Source organism: Zea mays, chromosome 8 (genome assembly GCF_902167145.1).
Source record: "Zea mays cultivar B73 chromosome 8, Zm-B73-REFERENCE-NAM-5.0, whole genome shotgun sequence".
NCBI lineage: Eukaryota > Viridiplantae > Streptophyta > Magnoliopsida > Poales > Poaceae > Zea > Zea mays.
Window position 1 is genome coordinate 12642785 of NC_050103.1, and position 25243 is coordinate 12668027.

Below are 25243 nucleotides of genomic sequence, written 5' to 3' on the forward strand. Positions count from 1 at the left end.
ACGAAGCAGAGGCCTTCGAGGAAATTCTGAATAGTCATGGTGACATCTGCGCTTTTTCGGGTGCTAGGGGGATTGCTGCTGTTTTGGAGAGGAAAGGCTGCGAGCATGTAAAATCCTTAGCGCAGTCCGAAGCTACCTTGTCCTCTGAAGACATTAAAGACCCCTCACCCGAAGCAAGCATGGTTGGTGGGAAATTCTTCACCGATATCTGGGATAACGGTGGTCGAGAATTGGCACAAGAAATTATTCAAAGGAGTGAAAAAGGCATCCACGATGCTAGAAAAGAGCTGAAGCTGCCGAGAAAAGTACAGAGCCCGAAGGGCAAATAGGTATTAATTAGTGGTTCTTATCATGCTGTAATTTTTAATTCCAGACTCTATTCTCGGTTTGTAATAGTAATATAGCCGTATGTTTTCTTCCCTCAGAACCTGCTGAGGCATCTCCGGGCCCCCACCCGAAGGGGGACGATGAAATTAGAAAAATGGCCGAAGCCATTATGGACAAGGTTGTCAACCAACTATTGAATGAAGCTGCAGAGATAGTGCTTAAGGAGAATTGAATGCTATTATAGAAACATTTGAAACATAAAATGTGTAATATATTGTAATTTTACGTGTAATATATAATCTATTTATAGTTTAATTCTTTACGATGCATGAAACTTTGCATACATACCATTTTTTTGAGCCTTCGGCGAAAAAACACCTTCCCTTCTTTTCATGCTTCGTGAAGAAAATCTTTTCTATATCACAAGAATTTGTTTACTTCTCTGATAAAAACATCCAAGCTTCGTGAACTATTCTCCGAAGCTATAAAAAAGTTTTGTGTTGCCTCTCCAATGAGGCTACTCTTCATCTCGATTCGTCTTGTGCCTTAGCACGATTTTCTCTTTTCCAAAATATGTTCCGAAGATTAACACTGTATCCCCTTCTTGTTCCAGATGCACTATGCTGTATGATGCTTATGTTATGCAAAAATGATGTGATGATGTTATGTTATGCAAAATGATTTTTGTGCCGCAGATAAATGTCCCTGTAATAAAGCACACACACTTTTTATATCAGCGCTGACTTTTCACTGTAAGCCTCCCTTAGGAGCTTCTTCGCCTTTTACTTTCAGCGGAATCAGCGTTTATTTTTCGCTGTAAGCCTCCCTTAGGAGCTTCTTCGCCTTTTACTTTCAGCGGAATCAGCGTTTATTTTTCGCTGTAAGTTTAGAAAACTTACACTGCGCTCCCTTAGGAACGACTTTTTACTGTTTCGAACAATTTGCACTGTGTCCGTTAGATCAAACTTTTGATGATACAAAGGTCCTCCAAATCAGTATAAGTTTGTATGCTTCGGCAACTCAAGCCTATGGAAAAAACATATTTTATTATGGTAAAAGACGAAAGTATTACAAGGAATTGAAATTCAATAAAAGACATTTAAACTCTTCATAATTGTTCCTTATTGACAAAAGGGTAATAGTGAATGTAGAAAATGCAAAAGAACTACTGTTGAGGTAGGATATTTGTCAATAAATGTGCTTCGACTCTGGCACAGTGCTGTTGACTGTGCGAGCTTCGGACTCCTCTCTGAAATCCCTCTGAAGATGATTGTGCTGACTCCCTTCTGGCTGTTGTTCTCGCTGGGTCAGCGGTGGCGGTGGAGGTTGCTGCCAAGATGCTTGGGGTTGGCTCGCCGAAGCAACAGAAGCTGCAGGGTGGTTGCCTACATATTCTAGAATATAAGGTGAGTGATACGAAGCAGTATGCATGACCTGCTTCGGCTGACTCTGTTGCGCTGCTGCTTCCGCTATTTCCTTCTGCTTCTGGATGGTAACATGGCACATCCTGGTAGTATGGCCCTTGTCTTCACCACAGAATAGGCAATATATTTTTCTTGGCTGGTCTCCAAACCTTCCCCCGAAGCCCCTGGCGCCTCTGCCCCTTGGCGCTGGCGGCCGAAAAGAACTCTGCTGTTGGGCCGAAGCTTGTGAAGAGTGTTGTGGCCTTTGCTGCTGGCCCCCTCGATCATCAGTTTGAGCAGAGTTATGGATTGACCTAACATGCCTCGGGTGAAATCTTCCTCCGAAGCCCCTGGTCATTTCAGAGAACCTGAATGCTTCCTCCCTTCTTTGGCGGAAGTCATTGTCAGCTCGAATGTATTCGTCCATCTTCTGGAGCAGCTTCTCCAACGTTTGTGGTGGCTTCCTGGCAAAGTACTGTGCTGATGGTCCCGGCCGAAGCCCCTTAATCATGGCCTCAATGACAATTTCATTGGGCACTGTTGGCGCTTGTGCCCTCAGGCGCAGAAACCTCCGGACATACGCCTGAAGGTACTCTTCATGGTCGTGGGTACACTGGAAGAGAGCCTGAGCGGTGACTGGCTTCGTCTGAAACCCTTGGAAGCTAGTTATCAGCATATCCTTCAATTTCTGCCAAGAAGTGATTGTCCCTGGCCGAAGAGAAGAGTAACAAGTCTGAGCAACGCTCCTGACGGCCATGACAAAAGATTTTGCCATGACTGCCGTATTGCCACCATACGAAGATATGGTTGCTTCATAGCTCATTAGGAATTGCTTCGGGTCTGTGTGACCGTCATACATGGGGAGCTGGGGTGGCTTGTAAGACTGTGGCCATGGTGTAGCCTGCAATTCTGTTGAGAGAGGAGAAGCATCATCAAAAGCAAAGTTTCCATGATGGAAATCTTCATACCAGTCATCCTCATTGTGGAAGCCTTCCTGATGAAGCTCTCTGCGTGGAGGCCTTCGGCTTTGATCATCTTGAACAAGATGACGAACCTCTTCAGAGGCTTCGTCTATCTGTCTCTGAAGATCAGCTAGACGAGCCATCTTCTCCTTCTTGCGTTGCACTTGTTGCTGAAGGATCTCCAGGTTTTGGATCTCCTGATCCAGGTCATCCTCCGGAGGTGTTGGACTAACAACCTTCCTCTTCTGGCTTCAGGCCTCTCTAAGAGAAAGGACATCCTGATTGGGATCCAGCGGCTGTAAAGTACCAGCCCCTGTCGCTGAAGCTTTTTTCGGCGGCATGACGAAGGTGATGCTTGCCGAAGGTGTTCAAAACTCAAAAAATGGAAGTGAGTTCACCGGAGGTGGGCGCCAATGTTGGGGACTTGTTCTCAAATGCTTTGAATTAAGAACAAGGCAACACAAAATGTTAAATGTTAATATCCTTCATCCTTCGAAGCATTATTTCCCTAAGGATATAATGATTTTCGGACGAAGGTTATGAAGGACATACCTTCATCAGCATAAAATATAATAATGAAGAAGAAGGAATCATATGAAACATATAAGATAACATAAACGGTTATGTATTATTGACAAATCATTTCTATTTTATTATGATGGAAAAACAGAAATGATATCAAATTACAAATGTACCTTCAGCTCGTGAGAAGGTAAAAGTATAAGTGTGACGCAAAAGCCAATGCCAAATCAGCGTGAACAGTACGGGGATACTGTTCACCTATTTATAGGCACGGGTCGCAGCCCATGCAAAATTACATTAATGCCCTTTACGTTTATCAATAACTCTATAATAATTCTTCGAGGTCTAATCTGGTTTTTCATCTTTAAGTCGGTTTCCTTTTCCGCCGTTCTCCCGAAGCTCTTCTACACACAGCTTCGGCTCTGCGCCAACCTTTGTGTTCCTTGTGCTTCTTCATACCGTGGCTCTGATCCAAGTCTGAAGATACCTGTTAATGTATTTTACTCCAGAAACATTGTTAAATCATGTTTTTGAGGACCTTCGGAAGCCGAAGGCCCCCAACATCACCCGTTTGCTCCTCGCTCCCGAGATGTGCCCCTTCATGCACCATATCCCGAGATGGTCGATGAACACGAGTGAACACGAGGATTTAGAGTGGTTTAGGCCACCGGAGCGTAATACCCTACTCCACTGTCTGTGTGTTGTATTGAGTCTGTGAGCCTGAGAGACCTTATGAGCCTGTCTGAGGGTCTGTCTTATATCGTTGTGTGCCTTCCCTTTTATAGATCAAGGGAGGCACATACAAGGATGCTGAGCCCCGACATGTGGGCCCAGGAGAATAACGGAAGGAATACATTATAGGAGTAACTAATGCAAGTAACGCCTGAGCAATCTCTAGGCGCCATGATGTCCGCAGTCCACGCAGTATTGATATGCGGCGACTGCTTCCTTGGTAACATGCGAGTAATGATGAGCGTAGTGAACGCGGTAGTATGGGCGTGCCGCCTGCCAGTGGAATAGACAGGCACGCGGCCTGTGGAATGGACAGGTCGCTAACTGCCAGCGGAATGGACAAGTCTCAATAAATGCAGAGGTGGCACACTGCCTGCCAGTGGAATGGACAGGCGTCGTGCCTTATCCTCAATAAATGCAGAGGCCGCATAGCCCAGAGGCCTTACGTCAGGCTCCACCCGTTGGCTTACTTCACGTGCAGTAGGCCACGCGGCAGCATCGGGTCTCCGCCTGGGCAGGGAGCAGAAGCGTATACGATAAGGTCCGGACACGTGTCGGCTCCGGACCCCCGCCTGGCCTTGATTAAGGCCTGGGTATTCTCTGTCCCAGGATCCTGGGATCTTGCTGTGAGCGGCCCGGACCCCACACAGAGGGGTCCGAATCCCATCCTAGGGGTCCGGTTTGCGCCCGTGGAGGTCCTGGACCTTACCCGGAGACCCGGTCTGTATATACAGGGGTCCAGTACCTCCACATGGGGGTCTGGGCCCGCTGGTGATGCCCCAGAGTATGCAGCTCTCTGGACATGCGGCGGTACCGGACCTGCCCAGGTGGTGAGGTCGGTGCTGTTGCTGGCCCAGAGTAGTCGCCCGACGCTTGGGCGAGTCATGGTCTGGTCCCACGTACAGTCTTTTTACCACACGACTAAAGGTAGCCACGTGGGTACTGCGTCTTCATATAGTAGTAAAGGGTACCCTAGTTTTAGGGTACCGACAAAACTGATAATAAAAGTGTAATCATGAATAATGTATCTCCATACCCAAAACCACATAAAGCAATAGCAAGTACTACCCAAAATATTCAGTGGAGTCAAGGTATAAAGATAATCAAACTAGGGTAACCTAAAGGGTCCCATCAAAATTAACCTATGCAGATCATTATGATTAATAAGATAATGACTGGGTAAAAAGAACTGATCAAGGGCACAACTTACCTTCAATGAGCTCTTGCTCAGCAGTCTCCTCCTACTGAACCCCCAGATCCTCTGTGGCTTGCTCGTCTACTCGCATCAATACAAACATACATGGTATAGCAAAAATTAACATCACACCAAACAATAGAACAAAATGCACGATAATGTTCTACACTGCGTAACGAGATCGTAGGAACAAAAATCACTAATTTTGGAGTTATGGATTTTAAGTTTTGAATTTCCAAAGGTTCTAAGTATTTGATACAAGATTAGTTAAGAGATAAATTTTAATAATGTGTTCATGACAAAACAGAGACACTATGTGATGGACAATATTATTATAAAATTATAGGAATTGGAATGGGTCAATTTGGACTTAATATGAATTTTATATGAATTAAGCAAGTTTTAGGGATTTATTTTTACATTAAAAATCCTTTTCTAATTATTTTTCCCTGATTTTTCTAATTCTCTGGACTGGGCGCACAAAAACTAGAGAGTGTAGGGGCCGCTGCGCATTTATTCCTAAGACTCATACTGCTACGCGATGGACCGCGAGTTTATTCGCCAAAACCTTAGGGTCTCATATGACAAACGGACTCGATGAAGGGGCACGCATGATCCACGGTCGTCCGATCTAATTCCTACGTATCTGATTAGATTGAAGGCCGCCCAACTCCCATGCCGCCAGATCGGAATCCAAGGGCCTAGGTTTCATCTACGCAGTGGCACGCTCAGGACCGTTGATCTCCCCTTCAACCGTCCAAAACCCGTCTTCCCACCTTCGCTCCTCTTCCCCCCCCCCCCCAAAACTAAAAACGGCACCCGCGTTACAGCTATGACGACGCCATTGCCGGCGAGGTGAATCCTCGATAAAGGCACACCAACTTCGAATCAAACAGTTCTACTCGTTGCAGAGATGTAGGCGAATACGACCAAGGGGTCCATACCAAGAATCGAGCACGTAGGCGTGGCGTCCACGGTGAAGCGCGGTCCGCGGTGAAGATGGTGTTCCGGCGAGGAATTGCCGGTCCACCAGCGGCTTCCACGCCGAGCCCGGGTTGACGGGATCTTCCACGCGCGTTGGTGAATCCCTCGGTCTATCTTCTGAGGATTCAACGATGGCGATAGGGCAAATCCCCCTACGACGACGCCTACCAATCTCCCCTATGTCCGTGGCGAGGCGTCGACGGCGCTATTTGGTGTCTAGAATCTAGTGTTCTCGGTCGAGAGGAGAGAGGAGGAACAATGGCCCCCCAAATCTCTTATAGGCTCAGGGAAAGTCGTCCCGGCCACACGGATTTCGTGTCGGCTGCTTCGCCATCACCTGCGCGGAGTTCGGCTGAGCTGTTAAAGATGACTACCCCGACATGTGGGCCCCAGACGGCAGCGGGAGTGAAATGCGTCTGCGCGCCTGGAAAGCCGACAGCGTGGGCTCGTGTGGGGGACAGATATCCCCCGGATCCACTAGAAGGCTAGAAGGCCTCGCGCGGGGCCTTGGGCCAGTTACCTCGCAAGGCTATCCCTTCGTGGGCGAGTTCAGAACTACTAACGGAGTGGGCCGACCCGAGAAAGAAGCAGACTCTGGCCCAAGCAACCCGTCAAACTCGTGCGCTATCCGCAACAACCGCCCGACTTTCCCGCGTATGGCGCCCTTGAATATCGGGGTGGATTAGGGATAAGTCGGCAAGATTGTAGGAAGATCAGTTTAGTCGGTTCACTTTTATTTAGGAGACACATAATCCTCATGTTCGCGTGGAGTGCCCCACGGTCGAGTATATAAGGCCTAGGGGGTACCCCATCATTTCCATCGACCATCTACCTATCTCATTAGCTTTGCTCAATTCAGGAGACTTCACTTGTAACCCACCATATAAAGATCCACACCAGGAAGTAGGGTATTACGCCTCTACAAGCGGCCCAAATCTGTAGAAAATTGCTTGTCCTTCTCTCGTGCATCTAGCACGAACCATTGGGCTACAGTCGACAGCACCGTCCTAACCAAAAGCACCGCAAGGGGTAACCCTGGGTGTGCGGTCGGACTCTAAACACCGATAGCCCGCCGGTCGGTAACTGAGATCCCAGCGCACGTGGAGTGGTAATCGGGTCGTGCGGCGCGTGAGCAAGGTGGGCCAGAATGATATCCCCGGCCCAAGTAGCTTTTCCCTTTATTTTTCTTTTCCTTTATTCTGTTTTCCTCTTATTATTAGTTCTTTTGAATCCAAATTTTGAATTCAAACTTGATTGCAAATTTAAACTCAATTTAATTGTGCAATTCCGTCAAACCTTCATAGCAAGATTTTATTTATCCCATATTTTATTTTATTTTGTATATTAGCCTTCCTTCTATTCTCCAATTTCTAAAATTGTAAATTAACTCTCAATTCAAATTTGGGTACCAACGTCTTTCTATACTTATTATTTTTATAGTTAACTAATGCATACACAAATAAACTCCAGCATGATGCAAATATTATTTATGTGTTTTTGGTTATTTAATTACTTAAATAAGGGTGTTCACATGTGATATCAACATATAGAAATTTTATATAGGAAAACTATCTCCTTTTATTTGGTTTACAATTTGGGTATTACAACCTCCTCAACGGGGACTAGGTTCTTTGGAACCGAACCTCAGTAAACAAATCGCCGTGTTCATTTATGTTGATCTTCACTCGATTTGTTTGCCCCCTTTCTTCTCTCTAAAAGTTCTCTTGCTCACATTAATTTGAGTTAGCTCCCAAGGTTATCCGCATTGATTGAGCAACTAAGAGAGATAGAGAATCTAGAGTGAGATAGAGAAGAGTAAGACCTGAATTTGGATGATCATAAGAAAGAAATTTTATACCCCTAAATTCAGGATGTTACAAGTGGAAGCCTTGTTCTTTGCCGAGTACTCCATTTCCCTTTCAATCTACGACTTAGTATAGAAATACACTTGGAAACATATTAGTCGTAGCCTTGGCACAAGATGAATAAGAAATATGTATGTGTACCAAATGAAAGAGATATCATCAAAGGTATATAAGTGAGCTATGTGTGCAATGTTTCATTCAAAATTCCGAGAATCAAGTATATTTAGCTCATTCCTAACTTTGCTAAAGGTTTTCTCATCTAATGGCTTGGTAAGTATATCGGCTAATTGATTCTTGGTGTTTACATAAGCTATTTCGATATCCCCCTTTGTTGGTGATCCCTTAGAAAGTGATACCAAATGTCTATGTGCTTAGTGCGGCTGTGTTCAACGGGATTATCCGCCATGCGGATTGAACTCTCATTATCACATAGGAGAGGGACTTTGCTCAATTTGTAGCCATAGTCCCTGAGGGTTTGCCTCATCCAAAGTAATTGCGTACAACAATGGCCTGCGGCAATGTACTCGGCTTCGGTGGTGGAAAGAGCTACTGAGTTTTGTTTCTTTGAAGCCCATGACACCAGGGATCTCCCCAGAAACTGATAAGTCTCTGATGTGCTCTTCCTATCAATTTTACACCCTGCCCAATCGACATCGGAATATCCTATTAAATCAAAGGTGGATCCCTTGGGGTACTAAAGTCCAAACTTAGGAGTGTAAACTAAATACCTCATGATTCCCTTTACGGCCCTAAGGTGAACTTCCTTAGGATCGGCCTGGAACCTTGCACACATACATACTGAAAGCATAATATCCGGTCGAGATGCACATACATAGATTAAAGATCCTATCATCGACCGGTATAACTTTTGATCTACGGATTTACCTCCCGTGTCGAGGTCGAGATGCCCATTGGTTCCCATGGGTGTCTTGATGGGTTTGCCATCCTTCATTCCAAACTTTGTAAATATGTCTTGAATGTACTTTGTTTGGCTGATGAAGGTGCCTTCTTAGAGTTGTTTGATTTTAAATCCTAGGAAATACTTCAACTCCCCCATCATTGACATCTCGAATTTATGTATCATGATCCTACTAAACTCTTCACAAGTTGATTTGTTAGTAGACCCAAATATAATATCATCAACATAAATTTGGCATACGAACAAATCTTTTGCAACCGTTTTAGTAAAGAGAGTAGGATCGAATTTACCGACTTTGAAGCCATTAGTGATAAGAAAATCTCGCAGGTATTCATACCATGCTCTTGGGGCTTGCTTGAGCCCATAAAGCGCCTTTGAGAGTTTGTAAACATGGTTAGGGTACTCATTATCTTCAAAGCCGGGAGGTTGCTCAACATAGACCTCTTCCTAGATTGGTCCATTGAGGAAGGCACTTTTCACGTCCATTTGATAAAGCTTAAAGCCATGGTGAGTAGCATAGGCAAGTAATATACGAATGGACTCAAGACTAGCTACGGGTGCATAAGTTTCATCAAAATCCAAACCTTTGACTTGTGAATAACCTTTGGCCATAAGTCGGGCTTTGTTTCTTGTCACCACACCTTGCTCATCTTGTTTGTTGCGGAATACCCATTTGGTACTTACAACATTTTGGTTAGGACGTGGAACTAAATGCCATACCTCATTCCTCGTGAAGTTGTTGAGCTCCTCTTGCATTGCCAGCACCCATTCCGGATCTCTTAGTGCATCCTCTATCTTGTACGGCTCAATAGAGGAAACAAAAGAGTAATGCTCACAGAAATGTGCAACTCGAGATCTAGTGGTTACCCCCTTATGAATGTCACCAAGGATGGAGTTGATGGGGTGATCTCGTTGAATTGCTTGGTGGACTCTTGGGTGTGGTGGTCTTTGACCCTAAATTTCCTGATCATCTTCCTTGTCTTCATTCTCTCCATCTCCCCCTTGATCATTGTCCTCCTCTTGAGATGGCTCATTCTCTTGATCTTCATTTTCATCATCTTGAGCATGTTCTTCATCTTGAGTTGGTGGAGATGCTTGGTTGGAAGATGACGGTTGATCTTATGCTTGTGGAGGCTCTTCGGATTCCTTTGGACACACATCCCCAATGGACATGTTCTTTAGTGCGACGCATGGAGCCTCTTCATCATCTAGTTCATCAAGATCAACTTTCACCACTTGGGAGCCGTTAGTCTCATTAAACACAATGTCACAAGAAACCTTTAATGTATCTTGGGTTTGTGATTTTTTCTGCAAAAAGAATATCCAAGTGAAGCGAGAATAATCATCCACAATAACTAGACACTACTTACTCCCGCTGATGCTTATGTAAGCGATCCGGCCGAATAGATCCATGTGGAGTAGCTCGAGCGGCCTGTCAGTCGTCATGATGTTCTTGTGTGGATGGTGGGCGCCAACTTGCTTTCATGCTTGGCATGCACTACAAACCCTGTCTTTCTCAAAATGAACATTTGTTAGTCCTAAAATGTGCTCTCCCTTTAGATGCTTATGAAGATTCTTCATTCCAACATGGGCTAGTCTGTGGTGCTAGAGCCAACCATATTAGTCTTAGCAATTAAGCAAGTGTTAAGTTCAGCTTTGTTCTCATTAAAATCAACTAAATATAGCTGACCCTCTAACACTCCCTTAAATGCTATTGAATCATCACTTCTTCTAATGACAGTAACACCTATATTAGTAAAAAAGACAGTTGTAGCCCATTTTACATAATTGAGAAACAGAAAGCAAATTGTAATCTAAAGAATCTACAAGAAAAACATTGAAAATAGAATGGTCAGGTGATATAGCAATTTTACCAAGTCCTTTGACCAAATCTTGATTTCCATCACCGAATGTGATAGCTCGTTGGGGATCTCCGTTTTTCTCATAGGAGGAGAACATCCTTTTCTCCCCTGCCATGTGGTTTGTGCACCCGCTATCGATTATCTAACTTGTACCACAAGATGCATAAACTTGCAAAACAATTTTAGGCCTTGTTCTTAGGTACCTAAACAGTCTTGGGTCCTTTGACATTAGAAACAAGCACCTTGGGTATCCAAACACAAGTTTTGGAGCTCTTGTGTTTGCCCCCAACATATTTGGCAACTACTTTGCCTGATTTATTAGTTAAAAAATATGATGCATCAAAAGTCTTAAATGAAATATTATATTCATTTGATGCAGCAGGAGTTTTCTTTTTAGGCAATTTAACATTAGTTGATTTCCTAGAGCTAGAAGCCTCATTCTTATACATAAATGCATGATGAGAAACAGTGTGAGGTTTTCTAGCATGAATTCTCCTAATTTTGTGCTCAGGATAGTTAGCAGGATATAAAATGTAGCCTTCACTATCCTGAACCATGGGAGCTTTGCTCTTAACAAAGTTGGACAATCTCTTAGGGGCATTAAGCTTGACATTGCTTCCCCGTTGAAAACCAATGCCATCCTTAATGCCAGGGCGTCGCCCATTATAAAGCATGCTTCTCGCAAATTTAAACTTTTCATTTTCAAGTTCATGCTCATTAATTTTAGTAGTCAATTTAGCTATGTGATCATTTTGTTGTTTAATCATGCCAATGTGATCATCAATAGCTTCAACATTAATATCTCTACATCTAGTGCAAATGGAAACATGCTCGACAGTAGATGTAGAGGGTTTGCAAGTATTTAATTCTTCTTTCTTAGCATTTAAAATAGCATTTTCATCTCTAAGACAGGAAATAGAATCATTGCAAACAATCAATTCTTTAATCTTAGAAACTAAACTAGCATTTTCATTTCTAAGACTAGAAATTGCATCATGATAAATGCTAAGCTCCTTAGTTAAGTTTTCACATTTTTCTACTTCATGAGCATAAGCATTTTTCAATTTAACATATTTTTTGTTTTCTTTAATAAGGAAGTCCTCTTGGCTATCCAAGAGTTCATCCTTCTCATGAATAGCTTCTATTAATTTATTTAATTTTTCCTTTTGTTACATGCTGAGGTTGGCAAAAAGAGTAGGTAAATCATCTTCATTTTCACTAGAGCTACCCTCATCACTAGATGTTGTATATTTGGGGGTTGCTCTAGAGTGTACCTTCTTTTTCTTGCCATCCTTAGCCATGAAACATTTGTGGCCGATGTTGAGGAAGAGGAAGCCCTTGTTGACGGCGATGTTGGCGGCGTCCTCGTCGGAGGAGGAGTCGGTGGAGCTCTCGTCAGAGTCCCATTCCCGACACATGTGGGCATCGCCACCCTTCTTCTTGTAGAACCTCTTCTTCTCTTTCTTCTTCCCCTTCTTATCGTCGTCTCTGTCACTTTCACTTGACATTAGACATTTTGCAATAAAATGACCGGGCTTACCACATTTGTAGCACACCCTTTTGGAGTGGGGTTTGTAGTCCTTCCCCCTTCTTTGTTTGAGGATTTGGCAGAAGCTTTTGATGATGAGCGCCATCTCCTCGTTGTCGAGCTTGGAGGCATCGATTGGAAGCCTACTTGGTGTAGAATCCCTCTTTTTTTCTTCCGTCGCTTTGAATGCGACAGGTTGCACCTCGGGTGTGGAGGTGGCGCCTTGCTCCAAGTTGACAATATGTTTGGAGTCTTTGATCATAAGTTCAAAGCTCACAAACTTGCCTATCACTTCCTCAGGAGACATTATCTTGTATCTAGGATCCCCACGTATTAATTGTACTCGAATAGGATTACGAAAAATAAGGGATCTTAGAATAACCTTGACCATTTCATGGTCATCCCATTTGGTTCTCCCGAGGTTGCGCACTTGGTTGACCATCGTCTTGAGTCGGTTGTACATGACTTGCGGCTCTTCTCCTTTGTTGAGGACGAACTGACCGAGCTCCCCCTCGATCGTCTCGCGCTTGGTGATCTTGGTCACCTCGTCCCCTTCGTGCGCGGTCTTGAGGACGTCCCAAATTTCTTTGGCGCTCTTTAACCCTTGCACCTTTTTATACTCCTCTCGACACAAGGAGGTGAGGAGTATAGAAGTGGCTTGGGAGTTAAAGTGCCTAATTTGGGCGACTTCGTTTGAATCATAGTCTTTGTCCCCCACCTGTGGTACCTACGCTCCAAATTCGACTATGTCCCATATGCTTTCGTGGAGTGAGGTTAGATGATGCCTCATTTTATCACTCTACATACAATAATCTTCACCATCAAAATATGGTGGTTTGCCTAGAGGAACAGAAAGTAATGGAGCACGCTTTGAAATGCAAGGATAGCGTAGGGGCATCTTACTATACTTCTTGCGCTCATGGCGCTTAGAAGTGACGGACGAGTCGGAGCTTGATGATGTGGAGGGTGACGAAGAGTCGGTCTCGTAGTAGACCACCTTCTTCATCTTCTTTTTTTTGTCACCCTTCCGATGCGTCTTGGTGGAGGAAGAGGATTCCTCTTTATGCTTGTGGTCGGACTCCCTTGACAGGGTTTTTCCCGAGCTTGCGGGCTTATCGCCGGTCACGATCTCCCTCTTGGCGTGTTCTCCCGACATCACTTCGAGTTGTTAGACTCTAATGAAGCACCGGGCTCTGATACCAATTGAAAGTCGCCTAGAGGGGGGTGAATAGGCGTAATCTGAAATTTACAACTTTAAACACACACTACAAGCCGGGGTTAGCTTTAGAACTAAAATCAAGTCCAGGAGAGAGAGGAAAGCAAATCAAATGGAAATCAAGTGAATGAACACGGTGATTTGTTTTACCGAGGTTCGGTTCCAAAGAACCTAGTCCCCGTTGAGGAGGTCACAAAGACCGGGTCTATTTCAACCCTTTCCCTCTCTCAAACGGTCACTTAGACCGAGTGAGCCTTCTTCCTTAATCTCACGGGTCACTAAGACCCCGCATGGACCACCACACACTTGGTGTCTCTTGTTTTGATTATAAGTCACTTGAGAACAAGAATGAGAATGAAGAAAGGTAATCCAAGAGGCAAGAGCTCAAAAGAATAGTTGAAATTACAGTTGAAATTCGGAATTTCGGACCATCTGGTGCACAGGCTTCGATGCTGCGACTGAAGGATCCAGAGAAAATTATAGTTGAAATTCGGAATTTCGGACCGTCTAGGTTTTGAGTAGAGGAATCTCTCGATCATACCAGTCCTTTTGAATGTTTTGATATTGGAGCCGAGCACCGGACCAACGTGCCTTTGTTTGTAGTCGGAGGAAGGTGGCTAGCTATGACTTGTCTCGAAAAACCTTATGCGATGACATCCCGATCCCGTATCGAACCGTACCAAAAATCTACACAATCTCGTGGCGCGCATCTTGGATCTTCCACACTCTTTCCACCTTGTTCGGAGTTTTTTCCTTCCTCCCTCCCCCCGTACGACGGATCATGGGCCGGGGCAAAGTCGACTCTAAAGCCAATGCTGGCTTTAAGGCGGTTTCGAGGGGTAAACTATGTACTATGTGACTGGTATGAGTACTGCGACAAAGACTAGGAAGGTATCGAACTCACCCGCGCATGCGCTGCTAATTATATTCCATGTGGATTTTGACTTTAGGGATTGTTCGTTTTGATCTCAATCCATGTGGACCGGATGAGATTGTGTGTTTTTTCAATTCTAAACAATTCAAATCTTTCAAAAAAACTCTAATCTCATTTAATCTTATGTGGGATAAGAATAACCGAACAAGACCTTACTATGGATTTGAACCGACTTAATTCTATCTAATCCATATGGAATAGAATCAATCCGAGAAAGAGGACAGAAGCTCCAAATGACGATTTTTTTGTATTTTGTCCTTTTCTCGAAAAAAATCACGTTTAGACCATAAAAAATGTAATGTCGTTTTTGACCCTTTGCTCGGCGCCATAGCCTATGGCGCCGAGGTAACACATCTCGGCGCCATAGCCTATGGCGCCGAGGTACGTGCTGCGCTGGCACAACCCGGACGACGTGTCGCTGACGTGACACCGAGCTCGGCGCCAAGATCTATGGCGTCGAGCTCGGATGTGTAATCATAAAGCTCGTCTAGCTCGACCGGTAGAGCTGAAGGCTCTTAACCTTGAGGTGTGGGTTCAAGCCCCACCATGGGCGTTCAATACTTTTTGTCTTTATCGCTGATTTGTTTTTTTTTTGTCGAGATTTTTTGTTTATGCCGCTCCTTATATCTGCTCCTTTGATTACATTATTTTTTTATTTTTTTTGTAAAATCAGCTGAACACAATAGGGATCATCGCTAAATCCATGCGCGAATGAAAGCTGCGGGGAAACAGCTCCCTTTATATATAGCTAGGGTTTGATCCGGTCAAATATTCATGTAGGAAAAACTGAAGTACACCATTTAAAATGTTAAAAATATTTATATCATAAACAAATGACTATGTTAATTTTACATTACTAGTGATGTATAATGATAAATTTTAATTAATATTAAAAAGTCTAATTTCGAATACATTAGATTATTGGAGTTTTAGAGTCCAAAATATAAATATACTTCTATAGGGTGGGTTACTTATGTGCATGGTCCTTGCGTCACGGAGTTTGAATAAACAAAAATAAAAAATATCTATATGAATAAATAAATCAGTCACAAAAACAAAAAAATCTAGATGAAAAATAAATCTGGACGGACAAATCAGCGATATAAATTAAAAATATGGATAAAAAAACAAATTAGTGACAAAGACAAAAAAATATCGAACACCCACAACCTCAAGGTTAAAAGTCTTGCACTCTACCGACTGAGCTAAACGAGCTTTATCATTATACAACTGTGCTCGACGCCATAGATCTTGGCGCCGAGCTCGGTGCCACGTCGGCGCCACGTCGTACGGGTTGTGCCAGCGCAGCATGTACCTCGGCGTCATAGACTATGGCGCCGAGATGTGTTACCTTGGCGCCATAGCCTATGGCGCCGAGCAAAGGTTAAAAAATGATATTAATTTTTTTTAATTCAAACGGGTGAATTTTTTTACAAGAAAGAGACAAAATAAAAAAAATCGGTCCAAATGACAAGTACTAGTAGACGGGATCCAGCCATCCCGGTGCGGTACATACATTGCTCCGGGTCCAGTGCGAGCCGGGACAAAGGCGTTTTCTTCCACGACAGGCGACAGCGTCTGAAAGACTTGGCAGCTGGCGGGCATGGGGAGTTCCGCCCCGGTTTCTGGACGTTTTCCATGGGGGGAGCAGGATGTCGCTGTCTGCAGCGCCAGTCGCTCTCACCCCGCGCAACCAGCTGCTGAGCGGAGCAGTGTGACGCTGCCGCTGAGCACCACCTCTGTCAATCTGACACAGAGACAGGAGGCCCGAGGCCAGCCAGCCAGCCAGCCAAGTTGGACTACGGGAGGACGGGACGAGTGGAGAGGCCTGTGGGCGGCGCTGCTGCCTGCATTATTGCTGTTAATTAATTATTGTTTTTTTTTTACATGGTGTGCGTTGTGGCGAGGAATCCAATCATATTCAAGGACAAGGGTGTGGTGTGGAGTGGAGACTGGAGAGCATCGTGCGTGCCTGGCTCTGGCTCCGTCATGGATCTCCGCCTCCGTCTTTGACCCGCTGTGCTTGTCAGGTGGTCGCTTTGCTCTCACTCCATCCGGATCCGGTGACAAGCTTCTGAAAAAAAAAAGATCAGCACTAATAACGCTGCACTACCGGTGATTTTTCTCCATGTTTATATCCTTCCTTTTCTTTTCTTTTTTTCTTTTGCAGCTTTGGAGGGGAGTCGGGGAGACAATTAATATCACTACATCAGTGAGGAGGATCAGAGGATGGATCGATCTTCTTTCTTCTTTTGACGGGGATGGATGGATTCAGATTTGGCGAAAGCGACGGCGACGCCCTCCCGGTCCCGGATCTAGGCCAGCGAGCGAGGGCTGGCCGGCCGGCTGCCTGGCTGGTGGCTGCTGCTACTCGAGATGTTGAGGCCCGGCTGCCGTGGGCCGTCCCGTATGCTGAATCAGATGCCAGCGTATAGCCTAGCCTAGCCTAGGTAGCCCCGAGTGCGAATGTGCGATACTGCTACTATCATATCATGCTGCTGGTATCTCGTCTTCGAAGCTCAACCTAAACTTCATTTCTCTTGCCTGTGCTACAGAGATATCTTGTTGTTCCCAAAGACAGAAAAAAAAAGAGGGAACTCATATGTAGCAACGGTGTTTCAGTCACCCCAAGGATCCTCTCCAGAATAAAGTGATTTTTTTTTTTGCATTTTTTTTCTAGTCGAAATCCTTCTTCCTCATATATATAGATACATAGGTTTGGCTTTAAGGAGATCTGTCCAAACAGGTGACACATCATGCTTCTTTGTAATAATTAATCTTATGGATTGGCCTCTAGTTCATTTGGCTTTTATGATACTTGGAGGAGATGTGTTCTTGGTTATATGCCAGACAGTTGGCACACTAGTATGAGCATGTGGCTGAACTCTTGTGATACTCGATCACGCGTATATCTGATTCACAGTAAGCGCTGACAGTAGCATATGAAATATCTTTAGATATTCGATCAAGCGCTGAAGCATTGAACATCAGAGGGTCCTTTGGAGTTACATACAAAGGACGATTGTTTTTTGTTCACCCATTCTCGATTTATCAGGGACGCACATACATACATTCTATACATATAGATGGATGGAAGCCGTAGTAGCGGCTTTAGTGGCTTAACTGATGGCTTGTAATGTGGAATACATATGCGTGAGGTGAGCTCATGTGTTCATGTTGAACCCAGGAAAGTGTCGATTCGTCTTGCACGGTGGAGCACACATGCCGAGGAAGGTGTCGGTGCACTGGAGCTGCTTGACGGGGTACATGGCTTTGATTCCCATATCTCTAGCGGCCCACAGTTTCTTTCTCGTGGAGCTTGGTACCGACTATGGGGTCGAGGTTATTTGGCATTTTTCTAACGTTTTTAGGGGTGAATGTTTCGACATTGATACTCTTCATAGTTTGCTAACCCTACCGTTGTGCCATTTGCTCATCTCATGTCCTTCTATTCATGTAGGATGGAGGCTTGGAGAATATGTAGCTCATGAATTCCGGTTATTCGCATCACGTGACCTAAAACACAAGATCGTTCTCCACTGCCTGACTCCTATATACCTCTTGAAGGTAAAGCTTATTGATCTGGGATGAGTCCTCTAAATAACCCTTTTTTTCTTATCCGGCATCCACAATTCGTCACCAAACGAACGCAGATCTGATTCACAGTAAGCGCTGGCAGTAGCATATACAATACTTTGGATATTCGATCAAGCGCTGAAGCACTGAACATTGAACATAAGAGGACTGTTTGGGGTTACAAATGATGATTGTTTTTATAGGCTTGGTCGCATTTGCTGAGGATGTCGTCGCAGGTGTAGAGGCCGGAGAAGAATTTGCACTTTCCGTGTGATTGGATGCATGGGCGTATGTAGCCAAGCTCGCATGAGCCTGTTTTGTACGGCCAATTTCTATGTATCTGTGGATGCAGACAAATAAATCTAGATTGTATCGGTACGTGCGTGCTAGATACAGCGAACCAAATATAGGTCGAAAAGTCTGACTCTTCATATATCGGCAACCAAACACATGTATGTATCACTCGAGCTTGCCACCGTTGGTCTCCTTGTTGCCCTTTGCTCTCACCAACAGCAGCTACATCCACGTATTCAGGTTCACGTCAGTTTAAATCTCGTGCATAGCAACCTTTCTCTACCTGCTCGCTTTTTTTAATAAGTTAAATACACCGAGGGTTCATTAACTTATTGGGTCTATCATCTCCAAAAATCAGTTTGCGAACTAATAATAGGTCTATCAACTCTAAAAATAGGTTTGCGGACTGATAGCAGGTCAGATGAAGTGTTTGAGGAACCATTGAGAGCGCCACCTCAATGTAAGTTTAGATTATCATACCCAATCATCTTAATAACCCACTTGACAATTCACTTGACATCTCTAGTGATCTTTCTAGAGCACCACAACCACCTAAAGTGACTCACATACCCACAAAAAGACTCCATTGTACCACAAAAAGAGAGATGAGCGACGGAGTTCTGAGGTGAGTAGCAAGAATATGTACCACCTTCCTCACAGCGCTGTACATGTCCCACTTATTTAGAGAAAGGCTACTAGGTTTAGAGGTGTCTTTTGTCTTATGTTGCTAGGCTCCAAACAACAAGACCATACTGTGGTTGAGCTTGAGCATGGCATGATGTCGGTCATGTGCCATATGACCGAAAACCCCACGAAAGAGGAAAGAGGCTTTGATTCCCGTATCTCTAGCGGCTCATAGTTTCTTTCTCGTTGTAATACTCAAATTGTAAAAAGCATAAGAAACGAGATTATTTTCTCTATATGTGTTGCCTTTACTCATTGGTACATGTGAATAACCGCATTTAAAAGTGAATAATTAACAAGTGATACATAAACAACTTATGCAACATGTTGGGTCTCTTATTTGTTTGTGCATTTAAAATAATAATAATAACAATATAAATAATACTCAAGTTGAGAATTTGAAGTTAACTAAAATGGTGCACTTTAGGAATTGGAAATAAGGTCCAATATAAAATAATATTATAATTAAATAACATCCTCATAATTGGTGAGACCAACATGCATAGTAAAAATGGGTTAAATTTGCACTTGAGGTTGCATTCAAAATTTGGATTCAAAAGAGTTATAAATAAAAGGAAAAAATAAAAAGAAGAAGAGAAAGCGCCACATGGGCCCAAATCACCGGCCGATCCATCCTGACTTCTCCGCGCGCTGAGCCCAGCAAAACCAAATTCCGGCCTAGTGAATCCAGCGCCGTCCGCTTTGGCTGACGTGCTAGGCCCACAGCTCGATCCTCCCCTTTGTGCACGCGTGGTCAGGGTATGTTGGCCTTCACGCCGACTTGTGGGGCCACCTTGTAAGATCTATCTCCCAACTCTCGGTGAGCTCAAAACTGAATAGCGCGATTTCTCCGGGTCTTCCGCCGCCGAATGCCGCATCCCACGAGCCATCGGTATTCGCTAGATCGTGGACCCTGGGACCGCGATTCCAATCTCCGCGGCTGGCTAGTGGGACCCCGATTACTGTGGATCTTCCTCCTAGCTTGCGCAACAACCGACCGAAATCACCGCTGCCGCTGCGCGGTGACTGCTGACCGCGTCCCTAGCCGACCCGACTGTATTCTAGCCATAAAATCGGTGCTCTTGCGATGCCCATAACCCTCAGACCAAGCCTCCATTGGTCCTTGAGTGCTAGCCGTCGCGTGTGATTGTGTCCAGTGTGGGAGAAAGCGCAGCTGCCGTCGACCCCCCTCGCTACACCGTCGCCGTGTCCTTGGAGTACTGTCCCGGGGATTCGCCCAATCGCCCGTTGGTGTATGACCACTTCGGAAGGGCGGGACCCAGCCATTCACCTCTCAATTGCTCGCCGGTGGGGGATCGTCACCCTGCTTCCGCGCCTCGTCGTGGGCGGTGGGTTCTAGCATCACGATTAGCCGGTAAGTCTGCCTCGCTTAATTCACTGAGTCCTAGTCTTAGCGCAGCACCTACCTGTGTTCGACTTAGGCACCCGCGCCTTAGTTAGCTAACCTCGCCGGAGTTCTCATCGCGGTTGTATGCGCGCCGCCGTCTCGGTCGGAATTGGGGGAGGGTTGCGTGCTGGCCGTCGATGCACTATCGGACGGCCACGATTAGGACCCCTAGCTTTAGCTACCGCGGATCACTGGGAACCATCGATCTTGAATCCTAATGCCCTGCGTGCTCGCGTATAAAAGTCGTGCGCTGTGTGTTGGATGGAGATCGGACAGTCGGTAGGATTGAGGGCATTATCGGATCTGTACCGCGGATCTGGCATCCGACGGTCGGGGCGAGTTACTTATCTTATAATCGCTGATCTAATCTGATGCGTCGGTTTTCGATCAGACGATCCAGATCGGCGCGTACCCCTTCGCGCATACACATTTGTCAAATGAGCCCCTTTAGATTTACGGAATTAACCCGCCGTCCCACGCACTGTGGGTTGTGTCTTGGGATTTTTGCGAGGTCGTCCCTGCTCTTTCTGGTATTATTGTGCCCAGTCCAGACCACAGTAAAACCATAGAAAATAAAACAGAAATTAGTTTTAGTGCATAAATAAATGTTAGAACTTGTTAAATTCCTAGAAAATCCATATGAACTCCAAATTGACCCATTCCAGTTCCTAAATTTTTGTAATAATATCGTCTATCCATTTGTGCCTCTGTTTTGGCATGAAAGTCACATAAAATTTATCTATCACTTAATCATGTATTAAATACACAAAACCTTGGAAAATTCATAACTTAAAATCTATAACTCCAAAATTAATAAATCCAGTCCCTATGATCTCATTTTAATGTCTAGATTATTACTGTGTATTTTATTTACATGTTTGGTGTAATGTTAATTTTTGCTATACTATGTATGTATTGTGTTGATGCGAGTAGACGAGCAAGCTACAGAGGATTCTGGGGTTCAGCTGGTAGAGACTGCTGAGCAGGAGCTCGTTGAAGGCAAGTTGTGCCCTTGATCACTTCTTTTACCCATTCATGTTCTTATTAATCATAATGATCTGCATAGGTTAATTTTGCTGGGACCCAATAGGTTACCCTAGATTTGACTATCTTTATACCTTGTCTCACCACTGGTTTTACTACTAAAGTTTTGGTTAGTACATGCTATTGCTTTATGTGGATTTGGGTATAGAGATATTTATGACTCATGATTACACTTTTTATTATCTGTTCATTATTTTATGTTCATGATAAGTGAAAGGGAAATGTGCCCTTGGGCCATTTCTAAGTATTTTGGTGATTGAGTGCCCACACAAGTGTTTTTGTGCTAATCTATGCAAAATGGTGGACAAAGTGCAAATCTTGTCAAAAGGTATGTTTCTAGACTTAGTACATTATTTTATGGACTAATGTATTGTGTCTAAGTGCTGGAAACAGGAAAGATTGAATTGGAAATAAGATGGCTTTGTTCAGCCAAGGTCTGCTCAGTCTGGGTGCACCGGACAGTGTCCGGTGCGCCAGGCTGGCTCTGGCGAACAGGCTGCTCTCGGGACTTCGACGGCGGTGTACGGCTAAAATTCACCGGTCGGTCCGGTGGTGCACCAGACTGTCCGGTGAGCCGTTCACAGGCGAACTTGTCGCTCTCGGGAGATGATTAACGGCGTACGGCTAAAATTCACCGGTCTGTCCGATGAGTCAACATTCAGCCGGGGCAACGGTCGGCCGAGGATTCCGCGCGTGACGCGTGGCCGAGCCAACGGTCACATTGGTGCACCGGACTGTCCAGTGTGCACCGGACAGTGTCCGGTGCGCCAACGGCTCTCAGACTCCAACGGTCGGCTTCGCCAAATAAGGAAGGATATCTTCACCGGACAGTGTCCAGTGGTGCATCGAACTGTCCGGTGCGCCAGTCGACAGAAGGCAAGATCTGCCTTCCAAGATTGCTCTCAACGGCTCCTAGCTGCCTTGGGGCTATAAAAGGGACCCCTAGGCGCATGGAGGAGTACAACCAAGCATTCCTTGAGCACTCTTGATCACTCACACTCCGTTCTTGCGCACTTGATCGACATTCTAGTGATTTAAGCTCCGTTCTAGTGTGCTAGTCTTTTGAGCTTAAGTCTAGGTTTTGTGTGTGCGTATTTGCTGTAATCTTTGTGACTTGTGTGAGTTGTTAATCCCTCCCTTGCTCTGTGCTTCTTTGTGAACTTCAAGTGTAAGGGCAAGAGGCTCCAAGTTGTGGAGATTCCTCGCGAACGGGATTAAGAAAAGCAAGCAAAACACCGTGGTATTCAAGTGGGTCTTTGGACCACTTGAGAGGGGTTGATTGCAACCCTCGTCCGTTGGGACGCCACAACGTGGAGTAGGCAAGCGTTGGTCTTGACCGAACCACGAGATAACCACTGTGCCATCTCTGTGATTGATCTCTTGTTGGTTATTGTGTTTTGTTGAAGACTCCTCTCTAGCCACTTGGCGATTATTGTGCTAACGCTTAACCAAGTTTTTGTGGCCTAAGTTTTAAGTTTCACAGGATCACCTATTCACCCCCCTCTAGGTGCTCATGCTTCAAATGCGGTAAGATTGGTCATTTTATTGCTAACTGTCCCGATAATGAAAGTGGCCAGGAACACAGGAGCAAGAGGGAAAAGAAGAAAAATTACAAGAAGACCAAGGGCGAGGCACATCTAGGAAAGGAGTGGGATTCGGATTGCTCCTCCTCTGACTCCGACAATGAAGGACTCGCCGCCACCGCCTTCAACAAGTCACCCCTCTTCCCCAACGAGCGTCACACATGCCTCATGGCGAAAGAGAAGAAGGTATGTACTCGGGATACCACTTATGATTCTTCTAGTGACGATGAGTCTAGCGATGAGTCTAGTTTGTTCAAGGGATTGGATAGAACTAAAATAGATAAAATTAATGAATTGATTGATGCCTTGAATGAAAAGGATAGACTTTTAGAAAAGCAAGAGGATTTATTGTATGAAGAGCATGATAAATTTGTTAGTGCACAAAATTCACTTGCTTTAGAAGTTAAACGAAATGATATGCTTTCTTGCGGAATATCTACTTGCCATGAGACAATTTCTAGCTTAAAGAGCATAAATGATGATTTAAATGCTAAGTTAGAAAAATCTAGTAAATTAAAATCTTGTATAGAACATGTTGTGATTTGCACTAGGTGTAAGGATTTTGATATTGATACTTGTAATGAACACCTAGTTTCAATTTCTAGATTAAATGATGAAGTAGCTAGTCTTAATGCCCAACTTAAGACTAGCAAAAGTGAATTCGATAAGCTAAAATTTGCAAGGGATGCCTACACGATTGGTAGACACCCCTCAATTAAGGATGGACTTGGCTTCGAGAGGGAAGCCAAGGACTTAACAAGCCATAAGGCTCCCATCTCCGCCAAGGAGAAAGGAAAGGCCCCTATGGCTAGTAGTACCAAAAAGAACCATGCTTTTATGTACTATTGAAAGTCGCCTAGAGGGGGGTGAATAGGGCGAAACTGAAATTCTCAAAAATAATCATAACTACAAGCCGGGTTAGCGTTAGAAATATAATAGAGTCCGCGAGAGAGGGTGCAAAACCAATCGCAAGCAAATAAAGAGTGAGACACGTGGATTTGTTTTACTGAGGTTCGGTTCTCGCAAACCTACTCCCCGTTGAGGAGGCCACAAAGGTCGGGTCTCTTTCAACCCTTACCCTCTCTCAAACGGTCCCTCGGACCGAGTGAGCTTTCTCTTCTCAATCACTTGTAACACAAAGTTCCCACAAGGACCACCACAAGATTGGTGTTTCTTGCCTCAATTACAAGTGAGTTTGATCGCAATGAAGAACCAGAGAAGAAAGAAAGCAATCCAAGCGCAAGAGCTCGAAAGAACACAAGCAAATCTCTCTCACTAATCACTAGGGCGTTGTGTGGAGTTTGGAGAGGATTTGATCACTTTGGTGTGTCTAGAATTGAATGCTAGAGCTCTTGTAAGTAGTTGAAGTGGGAAAACTTGGATAACTTGAATGTGGGGTGGTTGGGGGTATTTATAGCCCCAACCACCAAACTAGCCGTTTGGTGAGGCTGTCTGTCGAATGGCGCACCGGACAGTCCGGTGCACACCGGACATGTCCGGTGCGACAGCCACGTCACCAAAGCCGTTGGGTTCCGACCGTTGGAGCTCTGACTTCTGGGCCCGCCTGGATGTCCGGTGGCGCACCGGACATGTACTGTAGAGTGTCCGGTGCGCCAGCATGGGCGTGCCTGACCTCTGCGCGCGCTGGCGCGCAATAAATGCGCTGCAGGTAGCCGTTGGCGCCTGAAGTAGCCGTTGCCCCGCTGTTACATCGGACAGTCCGATGCACACCAGACATGTCCGGTGAATTATAGCGGAGCAGCCGAAATGAATTCCCGAGGCTGGCGAGTTCCTGAGGCCGCTCTTCCTTGGAGCACCGGACACTGTCCGGTGTACACCAGACAGTCCGGTGAATTATAGCGGAGTTGCCTCTGGAATTTCCCGAAGGTGGCGAGTTTGAGTTGGAGTCCTCTGGTGCACCGGACATGTCCGGTTGCACACCGGACAGTCCGGTGCGCCAGACCAAAGGTGCCTTCGGTTGACCCTTTGCTCTTTTGTTGAACCCAATACTTGGTCTTTTTATTGGCTAAGTGTGAACCTTTGGCACCTGTATAACTTGTACACTAGAGCAAACTAGTTAGTCCAATTATTTGTGTTGGGCAATTCAACCACCAAAATTATTTAGGAACCAGGTGTAAGCCTAATTCCCTTTCAATCTCCCCCTTTTTGGTGATTGATGCCAACACAAACCAAAGGAAATATGGA

At 44.9% G+C, this 25243-nt stretch overlaps 1 long non-coding RNA gene across 1 annotated transcript; it reads left to right on the forward strand.

The window, feature by feature from the left end:
• The first annotated feature begins 16007 nt into the window (after window positions 1-16007).
• On the forward strand, window positions 16008-18501 carry LOC103634792 (uncharacterized). The gene is made up of 4 exons (XR_002264407.3): window positions 16008-16479; window positions 16620-17712; window positions 17910-18016; window positions 18229-18501. It is a non-coding gene; the product is annotated as an uncharacterized lncRNA (long non-coding RNA).
• The last annotated feature ends 6742 nt before the right edge of the window (window positions 18502-25243 follow it).